Here is a 16,858-nt window from a genome sequence, read left to right as displayed (position 1 = left end):
TCAAGTTCATACCAATTTGGTGAAATTGGTTGACTTTGCATTTTTCATTTTCTTTTACTGCCCTTAGTTTCCAACTTTTGAAGAAGACTTTCGAATTCTTCAGCACTCTTACTTTCTGTTTCATCAAAGATGACATCCCTGCTCACAATAAATTTACCATTGGTCAAAAGACAATACCCTTTCTTCTCATCAGAATAGCCAATCATTGTGCATTTTAAACTTCTTGAGTCAAGCTTAGTTCATTTTTCTTTCGGAACTAAGGCATAACATACTGACCCAAAAAATCTAAGATGTTTAACTCGAGTTTTGAATCCAAACCAAGCTTCATAAGGTTTGATTCCATCTAAAGAAGCAATTGGAGATCTATTTCTTAAGTAGAATGTTGTATGTATTGCTTCTACCCAATATGTTGGACTTAACCTCTTGAAAGTTAACATGGATCTCGCCATTCCTAACAAGGTGCGATTCATTTTTTCAACTACTCTATTTTGCTGTGGAGTGTAAACATTTGTAAGATGTCGTCTTATGCCATTTTCACTGCAATAAGTTTTGAATTCATTTGAAGTGAATTCTCCCCCATTATCTATTCTGTGAGTACCTATCTTTTCTTTGACTTCATTTTCAACAAGTTGGCGAAAAATTTTAAACTTTTCAAATGCTTCTGACTTGTTCTTCAAGAAGTAAACCCAAGTCATTCTACTAAAATCATCAGTGAATAGTAAGAAATATTTGCAACCAACAAATGAAGTTTGTAGTGGTCCACAAACATCATTGTGAACTAGTTGTAGCCGCCTGTTTGCACGCCATCAACTTGTTGGAAAACTTTCTCGACTTTGTTTGCCATAAATGCAAGCTTCACATTTTGCATTTCCCCTTTTGAAAGTGGGAAGTCCTTTAACCATTCCTTGTTTCTGCAATTGAGAAAGACCTTCAAAATTTAAATGTCCATATCTTACATGCCATAGTCTTACAAGTGAAATACCTATAGTCACTGCCCCTGCAAAATCAGAATGCCTTGGAATAACTGTCCCTTTCATCCATAACAGTTTTCCATCTTCATAACCTATCATGATAGTTTTCAAGCTCTATTTGACTGAATTAATCTTGACTAAACCAACTTCCATAATCACCTAATGTCTTGCTTGTTGAATCATGACTAAAGAGAGCAAATTTTTCTTAAAAGTTGGTACATACCATACATTGGAAATCATTTTTTCTCCAATGCCAGGGAGAAAAACTTTAACTGCTCCTTTTCCATAAGGAGTATGTTTTGTATCATTTGCAAGAAAAATGGAATTAAGTTGGCAATATTGAAAATTCCAAAAAAAAAATCACGTTAACAAGTCATGTGCTGAGTTGCCCCTGAATCCAAGATCCAGGGATATTCATAATCACTTCTAATATGAGAAGAAAATTGTGATGCTGGCGAGGAAGTAAAAACATATTCTGAGTTATCATCATCTTGATCATTTGCAAATTGCACTGAGTGCTGCTGAAACTTGGGAATTTTATTAAGAGATGTTCGACAATCTTCAACATAATGTCCAATTTTGTTACATCTTCGACACACAATTTGACTTAAGTCTCTTCCTCTTCCTGAAGATTTTCCTTTGCCTCTTCTTTGACTTCTATTTTGAGATTTTCCTCTACCTTGATTATTATTTCCTTGTCCTTGAAAATTGCCTCTTCCTTAGTTGTTTTGTCTACCTTGAAAATTACTCCTTGAAATGTTGCCTCTATTAAAGTTGTTTTCGCTGCTTTGGCTTCGACCTCGACTTTGTAAATTATGTACTACTTGATTCTGATTGAAATTCCATCTGCCTCTGCCTCAAGAATTGTCTGTTGATGATTTACTAGTGCTGGCCTCTGTGAAAAATACACCTTCACCAAATTTTTCTTCTTCCCAAAGGTTTTATCATTTTGGGTCAACATTTCATAGAGCTCATCAAATTTTTGTTTCTTTAATTTCCCAGTTAATTGTAGAGTCTCCAAAAATTGCGTGTAGGAAGAAGGAAGTCCAACAATTAAAATTTTTACCATAAAACTATCATCTATTGCTGGAAAACCAACATTAATGATTTCCTGCCTAATATTCTTAAGTCTTGAGATATATTCAAGAACATCACCTCCTTCAGTCAATTTTTGTTGCAACAATTTTAATTGTAGATCAACTTTCTTTGATTCAAGCTGAGTATCAAAGAGGTCTTTAAAAGTTTTCAAAGCAAATCATGCATCTGTAGCATTTTCTATATGGACATACATTTCATCATTGACAGAAGATTTAATAAGAGCTAAGGCTTTTGCATTTTTAACTTCCCATTTTGCTAGTGATACTACATTTGTGGGTTTATTTGACTTAATATCACCATCACATATACCCTGCCATAATTCATTGTAAATGAGAGTGCTTTTGATGAGGTGGTGCCATGTTTAATAAGATTTTGTACCTTCAAGTTTGTTGGAATCAGAGAACAAATTAATTAACTTGGACATTGTAGTGTTGAAGCTTCGCATCAAGAATCAGAACAAAAATGTCAAGATGGGCAACACAACATGCAACACACTGCGCAAAAAACACGATCTATCGGGGACCCTCGTATAGTCGTTGAAGCAGGAGAAAAATGACTGAGCTTTGCACTTGGCTCTAGTCAATTTCTCAAAAATTACAAGGTAACTTTCAAAATTTGACTTTTACAACGATGCTCTTGTAAAACTTGGTAAAAAAAAAAAATTACCAACACCCCCCCCCCCCCCGCCCCCAAATAAAATTACTGAGTTACACTTATTCCTTTAAAAAATTACAATTGAAATGCCCTTATTACTCCAAAAATTTACAAATCACCTTATTACTCCACAAACAATAAATTCCCATAATTAAAAAATCACCAGATCTCTCCAAAATACAATATTGCTTATTTCTCCAAAAAATTTACAAAATTACAAACAACTGAAAATCCTTATCACTCCATTAACATTACAAAATTAAAAAATATTTCTTAATTCTTGGCTTCTTCACTTTCCAATTCAGCTTTAAACTATCTTTTGTCACAAGGTGATCACATTGGAGTTTACATGACTTCTATCGATTTGTGCCATTGATCTCGATTTCCAGCAAATGGACCAATTTAATCCATCAAAGTCCTCAATTCTGTCTAGCTCTTAGCAGAATTTTGTCTAGCAGCTACTTCAAAAGCAGAGGAAGCCGATATTTTTGCGTTGCTACAGTTTCCAGAAATTTTAACCATTTACAGGAGAAGTCATGAGCTGCTTTCTGTATAAATTCAAAGGTGATTTTCTCAAAATCTTCAAATCTACCTCGTGAATCCAAATTAATGGTGTTTTCCATGTGCCTGTAGAGCTAGAATCTCCTCATCACATCCACTGCAGCATTACTGGAGCTCTGATACCACAATAATCGCAGAAGTGTCCTCAGACACGTAATTTTACTAAAAAAAAAAATTACATATTTGATTTTGGAAGAGTTTACACAACAACCAAACACTCCTGCAATGAGCTATTTATAAGCTCAATGTCCTAACTACCTCTAATTATGGATCACTTATTAAATAACAAGTGTCCATTTACAATAAATGCTATTCAAAACAACTAGCTAACAAATCCCCTAAAATAGGGGCTAAGATACGACACTTTTGGAGAGTCATATCTTGTTACAACAATATACTAATTCTAAATGTCTCCATTAAATAATTAAATATTCTAGAATAATAATTATTAATTTAATATCTTAAATTAATAATTATTTTATTCCAACTTTATAACCTATGATAATATTTTATTTTTAGATCATCTAACATAATAGTGAAATAATTTCAATTAAAAAATTATAACAAATTTAAATATAATAAATATATTAATACAATAATAGTCAAAAAGGAAAAACGTTAATATAACATATATATGATTGATAAATCAAGAAAAAATGGAAACAAATTAAGAAATTAACTCTAAATATAATAATAATATATATTTATGATGATGATGGTGGTGGTTAATGTCCACTCTGACCAAATTGGTCTATCGGACCTACAATTTTATTAATTTTTACTTATCTGGCTCCTCGTCTTTCTTGGCGAGATTGGAATTGTAGCTTTCTTTTTTTTTCTACGGTCTTCCAACTTCCTTTATCTTGCATCTCCTTCATCTCTTCTGGTTCTTGGGACATTGGTGTCTTAGCTTCGCAATCTATTGTGTTCGTTCTTTTGAAGATAGTCGGAGAAGAAGTTTGGTCTAGGAGATCTGCTTCACTGTTAAATGAAGATTTATTTTGTGCGGTATTCGAATCCTCATAATTGTTGGTTTGTTGGGGCGGGCTTTCTCCTTGCTTGTGTTGAGAGCTGTTTCTTTCTTCCCTGATTTCTTGTGACTCAGAGTTTTCTCTAGAATATTCTTCTTTGATGACAGTGTAGTGTTCTTTTTGTGCTCCTTCCCACCACGTAAATCTGTGGTGGTTTTTTCTAGCAAAATTTTTCTCAGAGGATTTTGGGCAATTTTTGGCTAGATGCCCTGTCTCAAAGCAGGATCGACATCTGAAGAGGACACTTTCATAATCAAGTTTCTGGTTCCACACATAGTCTTTACTTGTTAGGTTTATTTCAGCTGGGAATCCGACACTGAAGTCCATTTCCACACAGATGCGTGCATATGTGGTTCTGGCATATTCCTCTGTTTCTGGGCACCTGCAGTAAAATTTCCCAATTGCATTTCCAATGGCTTTTAGCAAGGAGAGATTCCAGAGATGCAAGGGTAGGCTTGGCAATCTCACCCAAACTGGTGCTGAGGTTATCACTGCTGTAGAGGGATCGAATGATGGGTTCCATGGCTTCATGAATAGCCCTGATTTTTCCCAAAACCAAGGGCCGGAATCTAGAATACATTGTCTACTTTCAGGATTTTCAAAATCTACTATAAAGAAACCCCTAGCACAGGGGTAGATATGTAATACTATAAAATATATACACTAATGTTACATAATAGTGTGTGTGTGTATAATAATAATAATAATAGTGTGTGTCTATCTATATATATATATATATATATATATATATATATATATATATATATATATATATATATATATATATATTGATGGACCTCTAAAATATATAAAAATTAATGCTCATATGACTATCTTTCAACACATTTAACCTTTCTCTTTGCATTTGATGACATTTTTTTGAGCTATAATGTGTTCAATATGAAGGTTTAGAGATAATTGCATATTATGTGCCTAATATTATTTATTTTTGCAAAATATTGAGAGAATATTGAGTAAATTATGAATGAGATAATATAAGGACTTGCTCCCTAATATAAAATGGACCAAGATTGGATAATAAATGAATAGGATACTACAAAATTATTGAACGAATTCTAGAGATCCAGTGATTGAGAACCCTATCATTTAATGAAGATTCCTATTGTTGGGAACCATATCCACTTTTTGAGAGATTTTGGAGGGGAAATCTACCTCCTTTCAAGGATGATGTTTCCCCATCAATTTTTATAGTACCAATTCCAATGTTTCCATGATTTTTCCAAAAAAGAAAATCGCCAATTTCCATTTTTTCTAAAAATTGTTCGCCTACATTTTACAATATAAAATTATTTTACTTTAAAAATCACCAAAATTATATAGAGACTATTATAAATTCATTATAAATTTGAATAATTTTACAAATATATCAATAAACATTTGATAGTTTGCATATTAAGGACTAGTGAGATTCGCCAATGTTTTTAAACATCAAGATAATTTTCAATCCATAAAATTTTCCTTGTAAGGGATGTACTTGGATTGACTCTAATAATTAAGTTTGGTGCTACTTTTATCTTCTAAAGCTTGGTTTCCTTCATAGAATTGAGTATACTTGGGTTTAGCCATCCCAGGAGCCTCAGAGCCCTGCTATACAATTTATTTCTCTTCTTTGAATGTCTTGTTCACTTGCATCTCTTATTTATGCATTTAGTATTCATGCTTCATTTGTTATAGTTTATATTAGTTAAATGGTTGAAATGAGTTATTTTGCAAGTTATTTATAGATTAACAAGCATGATGCATATTTAAAACATATTTTCAAAGTCATATTCATTATTGAGCTACTTGGATTGGTTTACTAGTTCATAATTCTAGAATTTCTGGAAGTCTCTTTTAGCATAATAGTAGCAATTTTCTGCTAAATTTTAGAACATGATAATGAGCTCATTTCGGGTTGATTCCACTTGAATTAAAGTTTAAAAACATCCAAATTAATTTAAAATTTTACTCCGCATCATTGCACTTGATTAGCTTAGGCATTTGGGTACTTAGATGAACTTACTAGTTCATTGCTTTGAAATTTATGGTTTTTAGTAGTAATTTTGTGTTGAATTTAACACATGTTAATGGAGATCTTTCGAGTTTATTTGACTTGGATTGAGTCCTAATAAAATTATTCTTAATAAAAAAAATACCCATAGCATTTTCACTTGATCTGGTTAGGCATTTGGTAGGCTAACTAGCACACTGATTCTGGAATTTCTAGTTTTTAGAGGAATAATTTTTTGCTAGATTTTAGCACATGTTAACAAGGGTATTTTTTATCAATTCCACATGAATTGGATTCCTAGTACATCATAATTAATAAAGCTAATCACCCAATATCATTTTCATTTGATTTTCTTTGGAATTTGACAAGTTAACTCGAGAAACAAACATCTTGGAGCAATATTGTAGTATCCTATAACAGTTTGTTTTCGAGATCTTCCTTGCCTAGTTTCACTCCAAATTCATGGTAAAAGTATATATATAGCATAAGAATTATTTGAAACTACATTGTTTGATTTGAGGCATGATTATATCTCCATTTATCTCTTACATTGTTTTCTTCTTGAATGTTTATTTCTGTAATTAGTCTAGATTTCATTTCCACAATTTACTTTAAGCAAAGTGTGATTGCCTTCTTGCAAGGGTAATCTAAGATTTTCATTTCCCACAAAATAGAATAGATTTCATTTTTTTCATTTACTTTCCAGCCAAATTAGAATATATTATGTTATTTTTATTTACCTTTTCAAATTAGGATTAACGACTTACCTAAATCTTTGCTCATTTGAAGTTGTTTCATTTTCTTCTTTCACTTGCATCAAAAAGAGTTAGACTAGGAAGATGAAGGTGTTTGTTACACATACAGTGTCAACCACTCTTAATTTTCTATGAACTCGGGTCAATAATTTAAGTTGGTAACCCTGGGAGTTGCAACATTCTTGTTTCAATACTGAGACTCATCACTTTTTGGCGCCGTTTCCAGGGAGGGTGTCAAAGAAATCACTCTCTTGTTCTTGGAATGATTCCTTCTTTAATTTCCAAATTCAATCTTTTTGCAAATACAAAAAAAAATGATTTATGCATCTCTCATTTAATTAACATTCTCATTCAAAAACTTATATAAAAACCAAAATAATACTTCTCCAACACCAAAACCCCCCCATTTGACCATGTTGTGCAATAAGAACCATGTCACCATCCGCTTTTGCAGGTAGTAGAAGAAGAGGTGACATAGAAGGTAGAAGAAATGGATGAAGATGATAATAATAAGGAATATCCTCTTGGATTTCCCATTCAAGATATTAATATCAACGTTCACATGAAGAACATATCTCCATCATTTCTTCCTAACTTCCATGGTATGAGGTTAGAGGACCCAAAAACCTTTCTCTTTGAATTTGAAATATTTTGTAGATCTTATTCCTATTTATTAAACACCTAAAAATTGATATTATTTCCAAAAACATTGAAGGATAGAGTTCTTAAATGATTATTGAGTTTAGGGACTAATTCAATAAGATCACGAAATGATACACAAAAGATATTTCTAGAAAAATATAAATATCATGATCTTAAAGAAGAAATATTTAGAATGACTCAAATATCTGCCCTATCTTTCCTGTTGCTGCTAACCACTTTGGTCAAGATGCCCTCTAGCGCTCTGTTGGTCACCTCCACTTGCCCATTAGCTTGTGGTGATAGGGATTGGAGGTTCTATGCTTGATCTTGTGCTAGCTGAGCAAGTCTTCAATCATGTTGGAGGTAAACTGGCTGCCTTGATCAGTGAACAGCTCTCTAGGGTACCCAAATTTGTAAAATACATTCTCCCTCGACAACTCAGCCACCTTCTCCTTTGTTGCTACCTTAATTGCCTTGGTTTCATCCCACTTAGTCAGGTAGTCGGTGCACACAATTATGTACTATTTTTTCTTGGAAGGAGGGTTAATAGGTTTGTTAGTGTCAGTATTTGAAGCCTTCCACCAACGATCAAACATGCTCTTACAAAGTGGTCTTAGGGTGCCAAAGTCAAATTTTGTCATTTCAGTGAATCTTCAAGTAAAATTTGGTCACTAAGTATTAGGTCTAGGATTTGTTTTCACTCCTTCCAAAATTTTCCAAGTGTCAGTCCATGTCACCATTCAGCTGAGTGTACCATCATTCAGAGAGTTTTCATCATCATTTCAAGTTCCAATGGGTCATTTTACACCTTTTTCGTGCTTCAGTTGTACTTGGGTAAGGCTCATTTCCCTCTCCTAGGGTTTTGAAGGTAATTTCTCTTGGATGGTCAAATCATCAAAAATATTTGTATCCTGATGCTCATAAACCTTCCCCATCCTTAATTTACCATCTTAAGAACTTCCCATCATTGATATCCTTCAAATTCATCATTTTCCCACAAACCCTAGCTTCTTGCTGCAATTTGACAATTTTCTAGGCTAGGCATATGTTTTTCCCTTTTGGACCCCTTCCCCTCACTAAATATTTGAAATTCCATTTTCCCCTACTTCCTAACAACCCTCCCTACTTCCAAAAATTTTCTCAAGAATTTAGAAGCTCCTTATCCCCTTCATTTCCCTTCATTTCCCTTCATTTCTACAAACCCCCTATTCCACACACCGGGATAGGTTTTACTCAAATGATGTTTTTGAGAAAGAAAAAATGAATTTAAAAAATGTGAGAGAGGTTTGTGTCCATAATAGGCCAAGGAAGCAAAACCTCCTTCATGTTTTATAAAGGTGTCATGGTTTTAGAGAAATGTCAAAAATACAGGTGCCTTAGGAGGGTTGCTTCACCTTTGGAGTGACCTAGGTAAAATCAAGCTTCCTCCTAGCATGGTTGGCCAAATGACTTTTTTGATAATTCAAATGATAACTAGACACAAATATCTTTCTAATGAGCTATCATGAGCTCAATTTTGAGTTGAGGAAGACCTTCCAAAGTTGACTGAAATAGCACTTTGCATTTAGGCAGCCTCATTTTGTACATTTTCACCAGTCTTAGGAGATTTGATTTTTGATAGGGCAAATGAACTCCAAATTGAAAAATTCAAGATGTTCTGGAACTAGACTCTACAAGATTTCCAACGCGCTATCCTAAACCCAATTCGAACACTAGGAAGGCCTCAAAAAGGCGGTCTGAAAGTGGCACTACGCATAGAAATTTTCAACACATGAAATTGCAATAGGTGGCGCTGCGCTTTTGATTGGGGAACTTGTTGGAAGAATGGCTTGCATATTTGGATTTAGCATAAAAAAATAAGCAAACCCAGAAAGTTTCAGCAAATTTGGAGCAAATCTAGGTCACCTAAAGGTCAAAAAACCATCAAAAAATGCCCTCTCTGCCACTTTTTGGACACACAGGAAGCAGCCTTGGGATATTCCACTTTTGAGGGGGAAAATGACCTCCAAATGAAAAAATTCAAGATGTTCCAGAAACTAGATAGGAATACCTTTCCAACAAGCTATCTTGGGCTCAATTTGGTCAAGGGGAAGGCCTCCAAAACTAGGTTTGAAAAGGCACTACGCATAGGATCAGTGGCACTGCGCATAGGATGAATTTTGCCAGTTTTGCTCAAAAATCAAAATTTTGCCTAGTTTTTCTACAAGTTGACTTTTACTCTCATTTTGGATGAATTTATGAATGTAAATGATGCTATGCTATGTAAATGTAATTGTAAAATGACTCTAGAGGGTAGATTCATCATTTTGAGGTGGTTTGGGGGTGAATGAATCAGTTTCCATGGTTTTAGAGGCAAGCTGTTCCACTGCCTATATTCCTATTCTTAGTTTAGAAATGGTTGAAGCCACCCATATTCTCATGGATTTGACCCCTGATGGCTAGCACAGGTGGTTTGATGCCTATATTATGTACTTTCTTAGTCATTTGTAAAGGTTGGACTCTTGTGGATGCTTTGAGCTTCATTGTACATCACTACAACAATTTGGCAAGGAAATAAACTGGGGTTTGTAGCCATTTTTGTGGGATTCTTGAGGTAATGTGTCTTGGCATTGTTTCTCCTTTTGTAATTAGTTTTTTTCATGTGTTACATGTGCCAAAATCTATTTCATTATTCTTAACTAAATGAATCAAGATAGATAGGTAGAATACATTGATAACAGTGCCATGCCTTGGGAATACATTTAGTTTTTGATGTTTTCAGCTGTCTGAAGAGGATTCATGATCCTTGCATGCCCTCCTAAGCTCCTCACCAATATTAGACCTACCATCTCACTCAATTCCAAGTGCCAAAACACCTACCTACCTCGCCCCATAGAACACCCTGCATTCCTGACTTAATTTTCGGGACCCAAAGCTTTCTGCTCCATTTGATCTAGCAACAAAACCATCAAAATCAACCCAAAAACCCTAGAGCTACTATAACTAGCCTAATATCCATATTTAATTCAGTCATATCAATTGATATTGACAAGGAGAGAGCCTTCTCTCGACCTGGTAGGGCTAGCTCGTAGGTTAAGCTTGGTTTGTGGTTATCCTAAGATTGCCTCAATTCAGCCTGAGGTCAATCTAGGCTCTAACATAGTGGCGTCCATACTAGGGACGTAGTTTTATGTTCCTTAGTAAAATATATCAAGTTTAGATCTAATTGTTGATGGTGGACAACGATCAGACATCGAAAGGCTGAAATCATTCACCTGGAAACTCTAAAACAATTTTGAAATCAGATCCAAGGACTCCACTGGAGGATGAACCTAACCAGCGGAAACATGAAAGGAAAATATGGAAAGATCAAGTATTCAAGTTGGAATTTCATCCAAGACATTATGTTCTTTGTTATAAATTATTTCTTCTCTTTTCCCGAGAATGTCAAGAAGGCTTTGCAAAGTATATTGTATTTGCGAGAAGATCCTAGACATGCATTTGATTCTTTGACTTTGAAGATTGTGAATACCAAATATTCGCATGCCTTAAATCTTGATCAAGACCGTTCTTTCGAATCTTATGGTGACCATCGTCAAACTGATGATCCTAAAGAGACCAATATCGATTCTACACCTTCTTTACATATTGCTATACCTTGTAAAATTCCAGATAGATACAAGCCTCTGATTTTACCTCCTATATCCCATGCTTTCCCTAAAAATCATTATCTATATCTACCAAGATTTGATGGTGATTGCAACAACATCACTGCTGAGAGACATGTATTGAATTTTGAGTATTTTCTCGACCTTTTTGAAGTTGATGAAGAGGATGTCAGTATTAGGATTTTTTCTCTTTCTTTGCAAGGCAAAGTCAAGAGTTGGTTCAAAACCCTGCCTGATGTGAGCATCTTAGATTTGTAGCAGTTCGTCAAAGTGTTCCTCAATAGATGGGTGGTCAAACAGAACCCTTTCTTGATTCTACAAGAGTATAACCAACTAAAAAGATTGCCAGGGGAGACAGTACAACAATTTTATGCTAGATTTAACCAAGTTTATTGTTTGATGCCTGTGAATATAAGACCTCCTCCTGGATCTTCTCTCTTGCACTACTTGGAAGCCTTTGATCCGGAAATGGATTTTTAGCTGAGAGAAAGGAACCTTGAAACACTTGAAGAGATGCATAACAGTGCAGTAGATGTAGAGGCTAATTTGCTGATCAGAAGGGCAAAGTTGAAGGAAGAAGAGATGAAGAACATAGATCCAGAGAAATCGACATCTTTATAGGTAAAGCTCGACATTTTGGTAAGTGCAGTGGAAGATATGATGCTAAAGATCACCACAAGGAATGAGTATGATGTTCAAGACCATGGCTCACTAATTGAAGAAAAACAAGTGGCTAATCCAAAACATTTTCTTTCTTATCCCAGTTGTCATAGATCTGATAGTGATTGTTTTATAGATCATCTTGGAGAAGAGAGAGATGTTGACCTGACATGTATGCTTGATGATGTGTTTTATACTAATGATTTCCCTAAGTTTGATCAGTATGATGATGATTATGTTCTCCAAAACAGAAGCTAGTCTTGCAGACAAATGGTTTGTGGAAGGAGGAAGTTCACTTTCAACAGCTCGAATACAGTGATAAACCGATGCATATCAGCTATGGAAGTGAGGAGGAAAGTGTAGCAAATGTTGAAGTAAGTGAAGGATCATTTCCTTTTTGTTTTACTTCGTTTCAGATCATTAGAGACAACTTTCGTGCTATCAGAAATCAACCGTCGATAAGTTTCGATCTTGACCATATAGAGGGAAATGAAATCCTTTTTCAAGACTTGTCATATCCAGATTTGTAGCCCCCAAATACCATTGAATGTCATGTTGTAGATGAAGACCTGGAAACTGGAACATATGATCAAAGGATGCAAGATGATTATGTAACATTTTGTTTTGAATCATTTCAGTTTTTGAAGAGAAATTTGCATAGTACATCTTCAATAAAGGATGAGCAACTTGTAGGAAATCATGCAATCTCATTAGAACCAATAGAAAATGGGTTGCAGTAGTCTTTTCAAGTTTTTCACGATCCAATAGTTGATGTGTTGGATGATGTCTGCAATCAAAGTCCTTCTCCATTAGCTAACTGTGAGCTTGAAAAAAGTGTTGATATAAACTTGATCCGACAACCGGATTCTTTGTCATTTTCAGCAGGAGTCTCTTCACAAAGCTTAGATGAATGTTTGCATTCATGGTATGAGGAGAAGAAAAGTAATCCATTGGATGAGATAAGTCCCACTGCACATTAATTTCAAGATCCTGATGCAGTCTTGTTCGAGGCGAATAGGGAATCCATATTATTCAATTTGGGAAAATTTGGATCTGTTTACAAGTTTTCATGGGAGTTTCCTTTCAGTAGTTCTCTCTTGTTGTTCATAAGAAAGCACTTGCGAAGAATTTAAACAACAGCCGGAAAACTTACTTGGTTGCATTAGTTGTTTCATTTCACTTGATTAGGTGATGAATGGAACAGTTAGAGTAGGTTTTATTGAATAAGCTCCATTTTGAGAATATTTTCCAGTTTTTTAGTTATGTTTTAGTATTGAGTCAGTTTCAAGTCAGTTTGTGTCTTTGAGTCATCAGTATTAAGTCGTGTAATTTCAGCTTGAGTTTTTGACTCCATGCCTAATGGATACGGCTACTAGGTCTACGGTGTTCTTGCCACCTCCAAGGAGCTACCATCCCCATTGGATCCAATGTTAGTGTCAGCCTTTGAATCCTTCCACCAGTGATCAAACATGCTCTTACAAAGTGGTCTTAGGGTGCCAAAGTCAAATTTTGTCATTTCAGTGAGTCTTCAAGTAAAATTTGGTCACTAGGTATTAGGTCTAGGATTTGTTTTCACTCCTTCCAAAATTTTCCAAGTGTCAGTCCATGTCACCATTCAGCTGAGTGTACCATCATTTAGAGAGTTTTCATCATCATTTTAGGTTCCAATGGGTCATTTTACACCTTGTTCGTGCTTCAGTTGTACTTAGGTAAGGCTCATTTCCCTCTCCTATGGTTTTGAAGGTAATTTCTCTTGGATGGTTAGATCATCAACAAAACTTGGATCTTGATGCCCATACACCTTCCCTTATCCTTAATGTAACTTCTTAGGCACTTCCCATCACTGATATCCTTCAAATTCATCATTTTCCCACAAACCCTAGCTTCTTGCTACAATCTGACAATTTTCTAGGTTAGGCCTCTGTTTTGCCCTTTTGGACCCCTTCCCCTCACTCAATATTTAAAATTCCACTTTCTCATGCTTCCTAAAATCCCTCCCTACTTCCCAAAATTTTCTTAAGAATTTATAAGCCCCTTATCCCCTTCATTTCCATTCATTTCTACAAATCCCCTGTTCCACACATCGGGATAGGTTTTACTCAAATGATGTTTCTGAGCAAGAAAAAATGAATTTGGAAAATGTGAGAGAAATTTTTGTCCATAATATTCCAAGGAAGAAAAACCTCCTTCACTTTTTACATATGTGTCATGGTTTTAGAGAAATTTCAAAAATATAGTTGCCTCAAGAGGGTTGCTGCACCTCTGGAGTGACCTTGGTAAAATCAAGCTTTATCCTATCCTAGTTGGCCAAATGACTTTATTGATGAGTCAAATGATAACTAGACACGAAGTTATTTCCAATTAGCTATCATGAGATCAATTTTTAGTTGAGGAAGACCTTCAAAAGTTGACTGCAACAACACTCTGCATTTAGGCAGCCTCATTTTTGCACATTTTGACCAGTCTTGGGAGATTTGACTTTTGATAGGGCAAATAAACTCTAAATTGAAAAATTCAAGATGTTCTGGAAACCAGACTCGACAAGATTTCAAATGAGCTATCCTTCACCCAATTTGGACATTATGAAGGCCTTCAAAACGTGGTTTGAAAGAGGCACTGTGCATAGAATCAATGGCGTTGCGCATAGAAATGTTCAACACAGGAAATTGCAATAGTGGCACTACGCTTTTGACTGGAGCACTTGTTCGAATAATGGATTGCATATTTGGATTCAGCATAAAAAAATTAGCTAACCCAAAAAGTTTCAGAAAATTTGGAGCAAATCTGTGTCACATAAATGTCAAAAGACCATCAAAAAATGCCCTCTCTTCTACTTTTTGGACACACAAGAAGCAGCCTTAGGAGATTCCACCTTTGAGGGGAAAATTGACCTCCAAATGCACAAATTAAAGATGTTCTAGAAACTAGATAGGAATACCTTTCCAAAAAGCTATCTTGGGCTCAATTTGGTCAAGGGGAAGGCCTCCAAAACTAGGTCTGAAAAGGCATTGCCATAGGATGAAATTTTCCAGTTTTGCTCAAAAATCAAAATTTTGCCTAGTTTTTCTACAAGTTGACTTTTACTCTCATTTTGGATGAATTTATGAATGTAAATGATGCTATTATATGTAAATGTAATTGTAAAATGACTCTAGAGGGTAGATTCATCATTTTGAGGTGGTTTGGGGGTGAATGAATCGGTTTCCATGGTTTTAGAGGCAAGTTGTTCCACTTCCTATATTCCTGTTCTTAGTTTAGAAATGGTTGAAACCACCCCTCTTCTCATGGATTCAACCCCTGATGGCTAGCATAGGTGGTTTGATGCCTATATTATGTACTTTCTTAGTCATTTGTAAAGGTTGGACTCTTGTGGATGCTTTGAGCTTCATTGTACATCACTACAGCAGTTTGGCAAGGAAATAAACCAAGGTTTGCAGCTATTTTTGTGGGATTCTTGTGGTAATGTGTCTTGGCATTGTTTCTCCTTTTGTCATTAGTTTTTATCATGTGTTACATGTGCCAAAATCTATTTCATTCTTCTTAACTAAATGAATCAAGATATATATGTATAATACATTGATAACAGTGCTTTGCCTTGGAATACATTTAGTTTTTGATGTTTTTAGCTGTCTAAAGAGGATTCATGATCTTGCATGCCATCACCTGCTCCTCACCAGTATTAGACCTACCATCTTACTCAATTACAAGTGCCAAAACACCTACCTACCTCGCCCCACAGAACACCTTGCATTCCTGACTTGATTTCTCGGACCCAAAGCTGCCTACTCCATTTGATCCAGCAACAAAACCATAAAAATCAACCCAAAAACCTTAGAGCGACTATACCTAGCCTAAAATCCATATTTAATTTAGTCATCTCAACTAATATTGACAAGGATAGAGCCCTCTTCCAACCTGGAAGGGTTAGCTACCAGGTTAAGCTTAGTTTGTGTTATCCTAGGATTGCCTCCCTTTAGCCTGAGGTCAATCTAGGCTCTAACAAGGTCCAATGAAGTCCATGCCCCACTTGTCGAATGGCTCAAAATTCACTTGAGGCTGCAAAGGCAATTCATCCCTTGGAGTAGGCTTTCCCATCCTTTGGCACTAATCACACTTACTAGTATATATTTTCACATCCTCATGAAGAGTGGGCCAATAATATCCTACTTGTAACACTTTGAATGTTGTCCTCTTTGTTGCACAGTGACCTCCACAAGGCCCATCATGACAAGTTAGAAGGATGTCAAAGACTTCATCCTGCTTGACACACCTTCTCAATATTTGATCTCGGCCAAGTTTGAAGAGATTTCCCCCAATCCAGGTGAAGGGGACACTCTTCCTCACAATATTGCTTTTCTCTTTGGAGGAAAAGTTCAGTGGGAACTGTGGAGGTACCAAATAGTTTGTTATGTCAGCAAACCATGGAGAGAGAACTGAAATGGTGAACAAGTGCTCATTTGGTAACTAGTCATAAACTATTCCCTCCTCACCTGTAGGCAGAGTTAATCTGGACAAAAAGTCTGCAACAACATTTTCCTTGCCAGGCTTATCAACAATAGTTAGATCAAATTGCTATAATAAAAGTAACCATATTATAATACAAGCATTCACATTGGGTTTATTCATTAAATGTTTGATCGTGGCATGGTTAGTATGGACAAATGATTGATAGCCTGTAATATAATGCCTAAATTTGTTCAATGAATGCACAATAGCTAGGAGCTCCTTTTCGGTCACTATGTAGTTCAATTCGACCTTTGAGAAATTCTTACTGATAAAGTAAATGGCATAAGGCAATTTTTCATCTATCTGACCTACGGCTGCTCCT

Source organism: Pinus tabuliformis, chromosome 5_2, assembly GCF_031772625.1.
Source record: "Pinus tabuliformis cultivar Carrire ecotype Pingquan chromosome 5_2, CPIR1, whole genome shotgun sequence".
Lineage (NCBI taxonomy): Eukaryota > Viridiplantae > Streptophyta > Pinopsida > Pinales > Pinaceae > Pinus > Pinus tabuliformis.
Note: the sequence above shows the minus strand (reverse complement) of the source record.